The following is a 10,033-nucleotide window of genomic DNA, read 5'->3' as shown; positions in this document are numbered from 1 at the left end:
CCCCTGATCCATATCCGAAATCCATAAATGAGTGAGAGTACATACCATGTTTGTCTTTTTGTGACTGGGTTACCTCATTCAGGATGGTTTCTTTTAGTTCCATCCATTTGCCTGGAATTCCAAGATTCCATTGCTTTTTTTCTGCTCAGTAGTACTCCATTGTGTAAATGTACCACTTTTTTCTATCCATTTTTCAGTTGAGGGGCATCTGGGTTGCTTCCAGGTTCTGGCTATTACAAATAATGCTGCTATGAATATAGTTGAACAGATGTCCTTATTGTATGAATGTGCATCTTTTGGGTATATGCCTAAAAGTGGAATTGCTGGATCATGTGGAAGACTGATTCCAATTTTCCTGAGGAGCTGCCATACTGATTTCCAAAGTGGCTGTACAAGTTGGCACTACTGGAGTAACACTAACCAAACAAGTAAAAGACCTGTATAGTAAGAACTTTGAGACTTTAAGGAGAGAAATTAAAGAAGATACCAGAAAATAGAAGGATCTCCCATAGTAAAAATGGCAATCTTGCCAAAAGCAATCTACAGATTCAATGTAATCCCCATCAAAATACTGGCACAAATCTTCACAGACCTTGAAAGAACAATAATCAACTTTATATGAAAAAACAAAAGACCCAGGATAGCCAAAAGAACCCTGTACAATAAAGCAACTTCCAGAGGCATTACCATCTCTGACTTCAAGCTCTATTATAGAGCTATAGTCCTGAAAACTGCTTGGTATTGGCACAAAAATAGACTGATAGACCAATGGAATCGAATTGAAAACCCTGATATTACCCCACACACCTATGAACACCTGATTTTTGAAAAAGAAGCTAAAATCATACAATGGAAAAAAGAAAGCATCTTCAACAAATGGTGCCTGCATAACTGGATTCTGGCATGTAGAAGACTGCAGATAGATCCATATCTATCACCATGCATAAAACTTAAGTCAAAATGGATCAAAGACCTCAACATAAATCCAGCCACACTGAACCTCTTAGAAGAGAAAGTGGGAAATACCCTTGAACAAATCGGTATAGGAGATCACTTCCTGAACATTATACCCGTAGCACAGACACTGAGATAAACAATTAACAAATGGGATCTCCTGAAACTGAGAAGCTTCTGTAATGCAAAGGACACAGTCAATGAGACAAAACAGCAGCCCACAGAATGGGACAAGATTCACCAACCCCATATCTGACAGAGGGCTGATCTCCAAAATTTACAAAGAACTCAAGGAGCTGGTCTCCAAAACATCAACTAGTCCAATTAAAAAGTGAGGCACAGAACTAAATAGATTATTCTCAATAGAGGAGTCTAAAATGGCTGAAAGACACTTAAGAAAGTGCTCAACATCCTTAGCCATCAGGGAAAAGCAAATCAAAACCATTCTGAGATACCATCTTACTCTCATCATAATGGCTAAAATAAAAAACTCCAATGGCAGTTTATGCTGGAGAGGATGTGGAGAAAGGGGAATGCTCGTAGACTCCCTTAATGGAGGAGCTGCAGCCCAGAGTGAAGTCCAGATGCTCAAACCTCCGGCAATTCATCTAGAGGCTTCTGTAAGTAGGCGAGAATGCATTTCTGGATGCGATGTGATTTAACTCTCATCTTCAGAGCCCTGAGTCAAAGTCTGCTGACCTGCAGCCCCAAGTATGACTCAGGTAATGTGAGGAAGCCCAGCATTCGCAGATTGTGACTTATGATGCCCGTGGGGATCCTAACCAACAGTATAAGGTTGGGTGTTGCAGGTATGTGAAAGTTTCCTTGTATTGTCCACATGAACCCTGACTGTGTCTCTGTTTCTAACCCGGTTAGTTTGGTGGGAGGGGCAACAGCACCAGAGAGCACCAGTCATAACCCCAGTGAGTATGGGGGTTGGGGTGGAATCTCTCACTGGTTGCGAATGTGGCCTTTCGGTGAGCAAACCTTCTTGCAATCTAAGAATACCTCTGGCACAAGGCATGTCCTTTATACACAGGTGAAGATGCCAGTGTCTACCTGTCAGTAAACCTGCATCCATATCCTGGACAGTCTTGGGACACTCATAGGTTTTGAAGGTTGTCACTTTTGACCATCCTGTTAGGGCTTGCTCTCCTAGTGTTCTCTCCTACCTGTGACTATTGTTCTCATTCTCCTGGGCCTTGCACCCCTGGCTCTGATACATGCTTCCTGTGGAGGCTTATAGATCTGGGTGATCTGGGAGCAGAGGAAACTGAACAACAGAATCAGATAGTAATGGATCTTCATCATTTTCACTGTGAGTAGAATGCAGAAATGAGGAGAGATTCCTGAGATGCCCATTGGACAGCAGTGTTCCAAAGCCCAGTTGTGGCTGTGTTTATAGGGACCACGGTTGCACAGCTCTGTAGCTGTTATGACATTGCAATCCTGAGTGGAGTTCCAATAAGCAGCCCTCCTGCCCCTCCAGGGTCCTTCAGTCCCGTGGGCAACGTCTTTGTGGTTAGATCTTCGCTTTTATCCTGGATATCCCAAATCAGTGCCTCCTTCCGGACCTGTTAAGATTTCTGGTTTGGGGTGTTTGGGTAATTCTGGCAAGGATTCCCACACTAGGCACCCTCCTGCTGCAGGGACTCCAAGACCCTGTCCGAGGAGGCTCCACACTCAAAGCAGTTCTTTTGTGTTGTTTCAGGCCAGCGTTGTAGGGTGCAGTATAATTTTTTTCCAGTAGGGGTCCTAGCAGCTCCACTTTTGAAAATGGACATGTAGTCCCAAAATGACGTCTGCTCAGAATGTGACCTTCCAGGCTGACCAGCAGAGGGCAGTGGTTCATGCCACTCGGAACCGTAACTATAGTTTGTCATCCTGTTAAATAGCTTTCAAAGATTCCCTAAGATTCCATTTATTCCCCTGGTTTTAAAATAATATTTTAAATTTATTGTTTGGGAAGTTCATTGTGTATGCAGTGTATTTTCATTATATCCACTCCAATTCCTTCTTTAACGAGCCCTGGATCCTCCCTTCCTATGTCAATCACAAATTCATGTCTTTAAAACATTAAAAGAAAACCAAAACCAAACCACTGAATGCAATTTATGCTCTGCATATAAACATGGGTGTTGGGCCCTGTAGGAATACGAACAAACTATTAATGGTATACCTCCGAAGAGAAAATGACTTTCCTCTCTCAGCGACCACCGATTACCAACAGCTCCTCAGGGTTGGGCCCCTGGAGTCCCTTCCACCATGATCAAGTTTGTGCTAGGATGATCTTGCTCAGGTAACAATGGCTACCGTGAGTTCACGAGTGCCGTGACCATGTCATGTCTGGAACATAGCATTCCTTAGGATCTTCCCCAGATCTTCTACATTCTTTCTGCCTCCTCTTTCACAATGGTCCTTGAGCTTTTCCTTTCTTTCTTCCTTTTTTTCCCTGTGTGTGTGTGTGTGTGTGTGTGTGTGTGTGTGTGTGTGTTTCTTTGATATATGCACATTTACCCATGTTTGATTTGCTTTTGTGGTCTGTGTTTTTGAGTTCAAATTAATGCACTTGTTTTCCCTAAGCAGAAACACCTTTTCCTATTTTCCTCTAGTCTTACAGGTTGAGGTTTTAAGTTCAACTATTTTACCTGACTTGGTTGATTTTGTATTAACATCTGACTGGAGATGAAGGATTGCAATTCTGAAACTCAGTCTCCGGACTCTTCCTGTGAGCAGATAGATTACACTGTAAAGTCTTGACTGTGTCTACTTTAGTAACACGAGGGATCTGACCAGGAACCAATGGGGCTCTAATGTATGCTGATGGGTGGGGGAAATGCAGGTACCTTACACAGATCCTAATGAAGATTACAAATACCTTCTGAAAGTTTCTGAACCTTTAAAAGATTTAGGAGACATTGATCCCCTTAAGTTTCTGCCAGCAGGAGCAACATAATTCACCCATCTGAAAATGTAAAGTTCCCTTGCCTAAGGGGATGCTTATGGCCGCTCTGTGGCAGGTGTGGGGCAGGACTTTGAGTCTCCGAGGACATTACTACCTTGAATTTGCTTCCAGACACCTAGCAACATTGGACTCACTCCCAGCAGGCTCCTCAAGGTGAGACACAGAGTGTGACCAATTAAGAGGTGAAGAGTGCTCTTACTAGCAAAAGTAAACTGGGAGATGTGTGTGTGTCTCACTTGCAAGTGGCAATGAGAGGTAAACAAATAATTACACAGTTAGAGCAGGTCCTACTTGACAGTGTTGGCCTAGTTCCTACAATTCTTCTTTTAATATTACATCTTGGTGAGGTAGAGACTGCATTTCTGCACTTGGTTGTTTGGATGACACATGGAGTGTTGGCTCTATGTGTTCACTGTTGCAACTGAGAATGTCATCTGCCTTGGTTTTATATGAGGGAAAGGGAGTTACTGACTGGACTGTGACAGAGAGTGTTTTCTCACTCCTTACATCATTCTATCCCACTCTGCCATAAAGTGTCCCCAGATGGTCCTTTTTACATGACTAACAAGTAAATAAATGGAGGGACACTAAATGATTAGTATCTCTGAACACCTTAGTGGTCTTTGTGTAAGAGATCTTATGATGGGAACCGTGGCTACTGACATCTGCAGCCTAAATGCAATGTGAGAGTATTTGGATCTTGTGGTTATGGGGGTGCATGTGGTGACTGTGGATGGGCCTAAGGAAGCCTCAAATTACATGCCAGTGATAGGCAGAAATAGCCCCATGTCACTGTTCCCACATTCTGCCATCTCATGTCCCTTCCTTTTCAGAATAGAGTAGTCTGGATTATTGACTTGTCCATAAACTCTAGTGAAAGCATCTTTGCTCAGTGGCTGTCTACTCTTCCTCTTGCTCAAGCAGGCAGTGTTGACCGACCAGCCTCCTTATTCAAAATGCTGCAAAATCCACACCTTTCTTAGAATCTTATTGAAAAACCCATACATGTAAAGTTGTCTCTTGAGCATATCTGCCCTTACTCCCTCCCTACAATGCCCTCTCAAACCTTCCATCACACCTCTCTCCCAATTTCAAGTCTTCATTTATTATTATTATAACCCACAGAGTTAAGTGGGTGCATCCACAGGGTGGGGGGTAGGCAACCTATCAGTGGCCACTCCCAAAGGAAGTAACTCTGTTTCTGTCCCTTCACAGCAACCATTGCCTGCCAAGGGCTGCTCAGATTGAGCTGAGGTCTTAGAAACCTGCTCCTTGCTCCTCCCTCCCTCCCTCCCTCTCTCCTTTCCTTCCCTCCATCCCCTTCCTTCCTTCCTTCCTTCCTTCCTTCCTTCCTTCCTTTCTTTCTTTCTTTCTTTCTTTCTTTCTTTCTTTCTTTCTTTCTTTCTTTCTTTCTTTCTTTCTTTTTCCTTTTTTTCTTTCAAGAGAGGGTTTCTCTGTGTAGCCCTGGCTGTCACTCGATAGACCAGGCTGGCTTCAGATTCACAGAGATCCACCTGCCTATGCCTCCCAAGTGCTGGGATTAAAAGCGTGCACCACCACCTAGCTCCTTGCTGGAATTTATAACTGGCTTGATTTTGTATGGGTCTTGTATAGTAAACACACATGCTGTGAGTTCATATATGCAACTGTCATGTCACATCCAGAGGGCAGCATCTCACTATGCTCTGCATCCTCCTATCTATGGCCAAACACTTATACTTTCGTATGCTCAACACTTTGAATGGTTATGAGTCTCTCTCTGCATTAGCTACTACCTTTTGAAACAAGAAGTTTCTCTGACCAAGATTGGGACATCATAATTTATGCATATAAGCATAAATATTTAGAAGGCAGTTTGACAACATGACTATTTAGCAAAATATGGGCCCATTGGGACTATGACTTTTTTTTCTTCAGCTGCTGTTTTTTGACATTCAGGTGAGCACCATAGCAACAGGCCTGGAGATGCTGCAGTAGAACAGAAGGTGGAGAGTGGAGTGTGTGTCTGCAGCCACAGCTGAGTGGAGTGCACAAGGAGGAGTGGGGGAGGCAAAGATGTTGGGGAAGCAAATCAGGCCCAAGGGTTATCTACACAGGGACCTGGGCCTAAGCCCCTACTCTTGCTGTCTCCTGACTCCAGGCCAGGGCTGGGAGTTCTCTGGGCAACTTTCTACAGGAGCAAAACACACAGAGATGTTGTTGCCCTTTTGTGATAAAGGCAGAGGGTTTACAGTTCTTCATTCCTCCTTCATCCCTAGCTTGGGAAGGGCCATATGATAGACAGCTGGGCTCTAGTCCATGTTTCAAAGGCAGTAATTTTTCCAGGTGTCCCAGCCCACCAGCGCCACAGTATGGCCCAGAGTGAACACTACAAGTGTTGCTGGCCTAATGGATGGGATAGGGGAGGGGATGGGACAGGGGCTAGAAGAGGGGCTCCAGAGGGCCATCAAGGCACGACACACATGGTGTTGGTGAAGCCAGAGCCAGGGCGCCACCCAGTCAGCACAATGAACACATCTCCCTTCTTGATGAAGCCTCGGGCCTTGCCAACATTCATGGCACCGATGTCTACATCCTCAGCCCACCGCATCCTTACGTAGCACAGGGAAGATGCCACGGTACAGATGGGCCTGAGGAGCTGTCTGGGGATTGCGAGTCACAGCAATGACGGGGAGCACGTGGGCGGTACCTGGCCACCTGGTGAGCACTCCTGCCAGATTTGGTGAGGACGATAATGGCCCCACTGCAACACTTGAAAGAGGTCTATGGTGGCAGCTTCTGTGGGGTCCTTGGTAATAGGTGCCAGATGGAGAAGCTCCACAAATAACTGCAAGTGGTAGATGGCGGCCTCTGCCTCACAGGCAATCAGGTGCTGCATGCAGACAGCTTCCAGAGGGTAGTCCCTCTTGGCTGTTTCTCCTGACAGCTCCATCTAGGACTGCATTGGCCACATCACTGCTCTCAGCACGGGTGGGGCGAGGTTTTTTGATCATGCTCTCCAGCATCTGAGTAGCACAGATGACAGGCTTCCCAGCTCGGTTGCATCGTCCAATCATCATCTCCTGAGCCAAGAAGACCTTCTCTGCAGGAATCTCAATGCCCAGGTTACCACGAGCTTCCAAAATCTCATCAAACCTGCGGACGCCTTCATGGTTCTCGATTTTGCTGATGATCTTGATGTTCTTGTCCTTCTCTCCCAGGACGTTCCTAATCTCATGCACATCAGCTGCCTTGAGGATGAAAGAGGCAAACACCATGTCTACATCCTGCGCCACTCCAACTTCAGGTCCTGTATTCTGACACAGCAGGGAGATCCACAGCAGCTCCGGGGAGGTTCAACCCCTTCTTGCTGCCCAAGGAGCCACCATTCTCCACCTCTGTCACCAGGTAGCCAGCACCTTTCTCCTTCACCTGCAGTGAAATGAGCCCGTCATCCACGTAGATCTTGCTGCCCACCTCCACCACCTTACAGATGTTCTTATAGTCCAGCCACAGGATGTTATCATCACACTTCTCCATGTAGGCATTGTCCAGGGTGATCATCAGGGTGGCTCCCTTCTTCAGCTCCACTTCTGCAGTGCCGCTGCCTTTGATGAGTCCAGTCCTGATCTCAGGTCCCTTTGTGTGCAGAGCTGTCACAGCAACAGGCCGGTAGAGGATGGGGTCAGATGCAAAACTTTCTGTGGCTGTTCGCACATTCTTATAGTTTCTGTGTGATACTCATGAGTTCCATGAGAGAAATTCAGACGAGCCACATTCATTCCAGACTTGATCATCTCCTTCAGCATCTCCACAGACCGGGAAGCAGGACCAATGGTACAAATGATGCCAGTGTTGCTGGCGTGATGGCTGCGGAGTCAATGTCCAGGCAGCACATATGTTCCAGGAAGGTATCAGCCATGGCTGCATGGAGCTGCTGGGTCTGAATGAAGGCAGTCCCTGCTTCCCTGTGTGGTTTCGGCATGGTTCCTGAGGTCCTCAGGCGTACTCCAGATCTTGCAGCGATGCCTAAGTCGGATGTCTGCAGGCTCAGGACGAGTCACCGGTGTGTGTGTGGGGGGACGACACTATGACTTTTCTAGCCATGGGGTTCAACTAACTATGTTTACAGGCTAAGGCATGAATTCCTATATATGGAGTAGACCTCAAATACAATTAAGAGAGTAGACATTTACACTGATAAACAGGCTTGCCAGTATTGCATTAATAAGACAGTATTGTAGATTGGTGGGTTCACTGTTGGGTAAAAATATTGATGTATTTCTTCCACAGCAGCCTATGTGGCTCTTTCCTTATTTTCTTCATTGATAATTAATGTGAGAGGATCTGGATCATTGTGGGCGGTGCCATATCTGGGCTGGTGGTCCTGGCTGATATGAGAAAGCAGGATGAGCAAGTGATCAGGAGCAAGACAGTAAACAGTACCCCTATATGAGCTCTGCATCAATCACCACCTCTAGGTTCCTGCCCTGACTGAGTTTTTGCCCTGATTTCCTTTCATGATGGATTGTGATGTAGAAGTGTATGTGAAATAAGCACTTTCCTTGCCAAGTCACTCAAGGCCATAGTGTTTTATCACAGCAATAGAAACTCTAATGAAGACAGGGTGATGACTGAGAGAGAAGCTAGTCACAGGTTGAAAAGATCCTCATATCCCAGCTCCTTTTTCTAATCATCTGAAATCTCTTTCTTGGAAAGGGAGGAATGATTTTAAATTTGGACTCTTTAGAAAATTAAGTGGAAGAACCTTTGCTCCATCCCTGGCCATCCTTCTTGACCAGGCAGAATTTGTGCCCTGTCCTGTACCTCATTCTAAATGCCATCGAATAAAGTACCTTATCTTACTCAAAATTCACAGGAGACTGGTTTTATTCTGTTGGTGACATTCTTCAAATTATGATTTCCTTTATTAAAGGAGTGGTTACAAATCCGTTACATGATTTTTGGCATCTGTCATTCATTGTGTTATAGGTTTCCTGCAGTACTTGCCTGAATTATTGTAAGAGCTGCCAATTTGCTCAAAGAACGGGAAATCATCATGGAAACATTTCCCTCCATTTTTGAAGCAGTTTGTATCGTTAACCATAAAGGCTGAAACTATGAACATGCCAGAAACTTCAGGGAAGAACAGAAACACATGAATGTTCTGGCTGTAGCTGCAGTGATTTTAGTAAATTTGATAACAGCAAGATACAGCTTTTCAAAACAAGTGCAGGATTTTCTGCTTTAAGGATGTTTTGAATAATTGATCTTCGGGACACTAATGGAAGCAGACCTCTGTGTAATTCACTCACCAGGGAGAGCATCAGGGATCAATATCATATACAATTTGTGATTATTACATCAGAAAGGACATATGTGGAATATTTTCTTTCTTTTTTGTGGGGATGGGGTGGAGATAAGGTCTTCCTCTGTATTTTGGCTATGCTCTCATACTTGTTTCATAACCTAGGCTGGCCTTAAATTATGGACATAATGTTACCTCATCTCCTTGAGTGCTGAGATTACAGTAATAAACTGAAATACTAGCAGGAGAAATTTATCATCATCACTGAGGGTTCAGTGGGACACTGATGTTGTAAAGATGGAAGATAAGTGAGAGATCCTCCACCTCCACCATCCATCCCATCCTTTCTTCACAGCAGCATCTTGGCCTGGGACATTCAGTTGCTGATGCTGATCCCATTTTCTCCACCCCCAGCTCATATCGAATTGGTACAGGAGACCACTTCCTGAACATAACACTAGTAGAACAGACACTGAGATCAACACTTAATAAATGGGACCTCTTGCAACCTAGAAGCTTCTGTAAGGCAAAGGACACAGTCAACAAGACTAAACGGAAGCCCACAGAATGGGAAAAGATATTCACCAACCCCTCATCTGACAGAGGGCTGATCCCCAAAATTTACAAAGATCTCAAGAAGCTAGTTTTCAAAACACCAAATAATCCAATTAAAAAGTGGGGTACAGAACTAAAGAGAGAATTCTCAATAGAGGAATTCAAAATGGCTGAAAGATACATGAGAAAGTGCTCAAAATCCTTAGCCATCAGGGAAATGAAAATCAAAACAACTCTAAGATACCATCTTACTCCTCTAAGAATGGCTAAAA

General features: G+C 44.7%; 1 pseudogene; it reads right to left on the bottom strand.

Moving 5' to 3' along the window:
• Positions 1-6,365: 6,365 nt before the first annotated feature.
• Positions 6,366-7,919, bottom strand: LOC100755661 (annotated as a pseudogene).
• Positions 7,920-10,033: the final 2,114 nt, after the last annotated feature.

Source organism: Cricetulus griseus (genome assembly GCF_003668045.3).
Source record: "Cricetulus griseus strain 17A/GY chromosome 1 unlocalized genomic scaffold, alternate assembly CriGri-PICRH-1.0 chr1_1, whole genome shotgun sequence".
Classification (NCBI taxonomy): Eukaryota; Metazoa; Chordata; class Mammalia; order Rodentia; family Cricetidae; genus Cricetulus; species Cricetulus griseus.
Note: the sequence above shows the minus strand (reverse complement) of the source record. Positions and strands in the feature narration are given on the sequence as shown.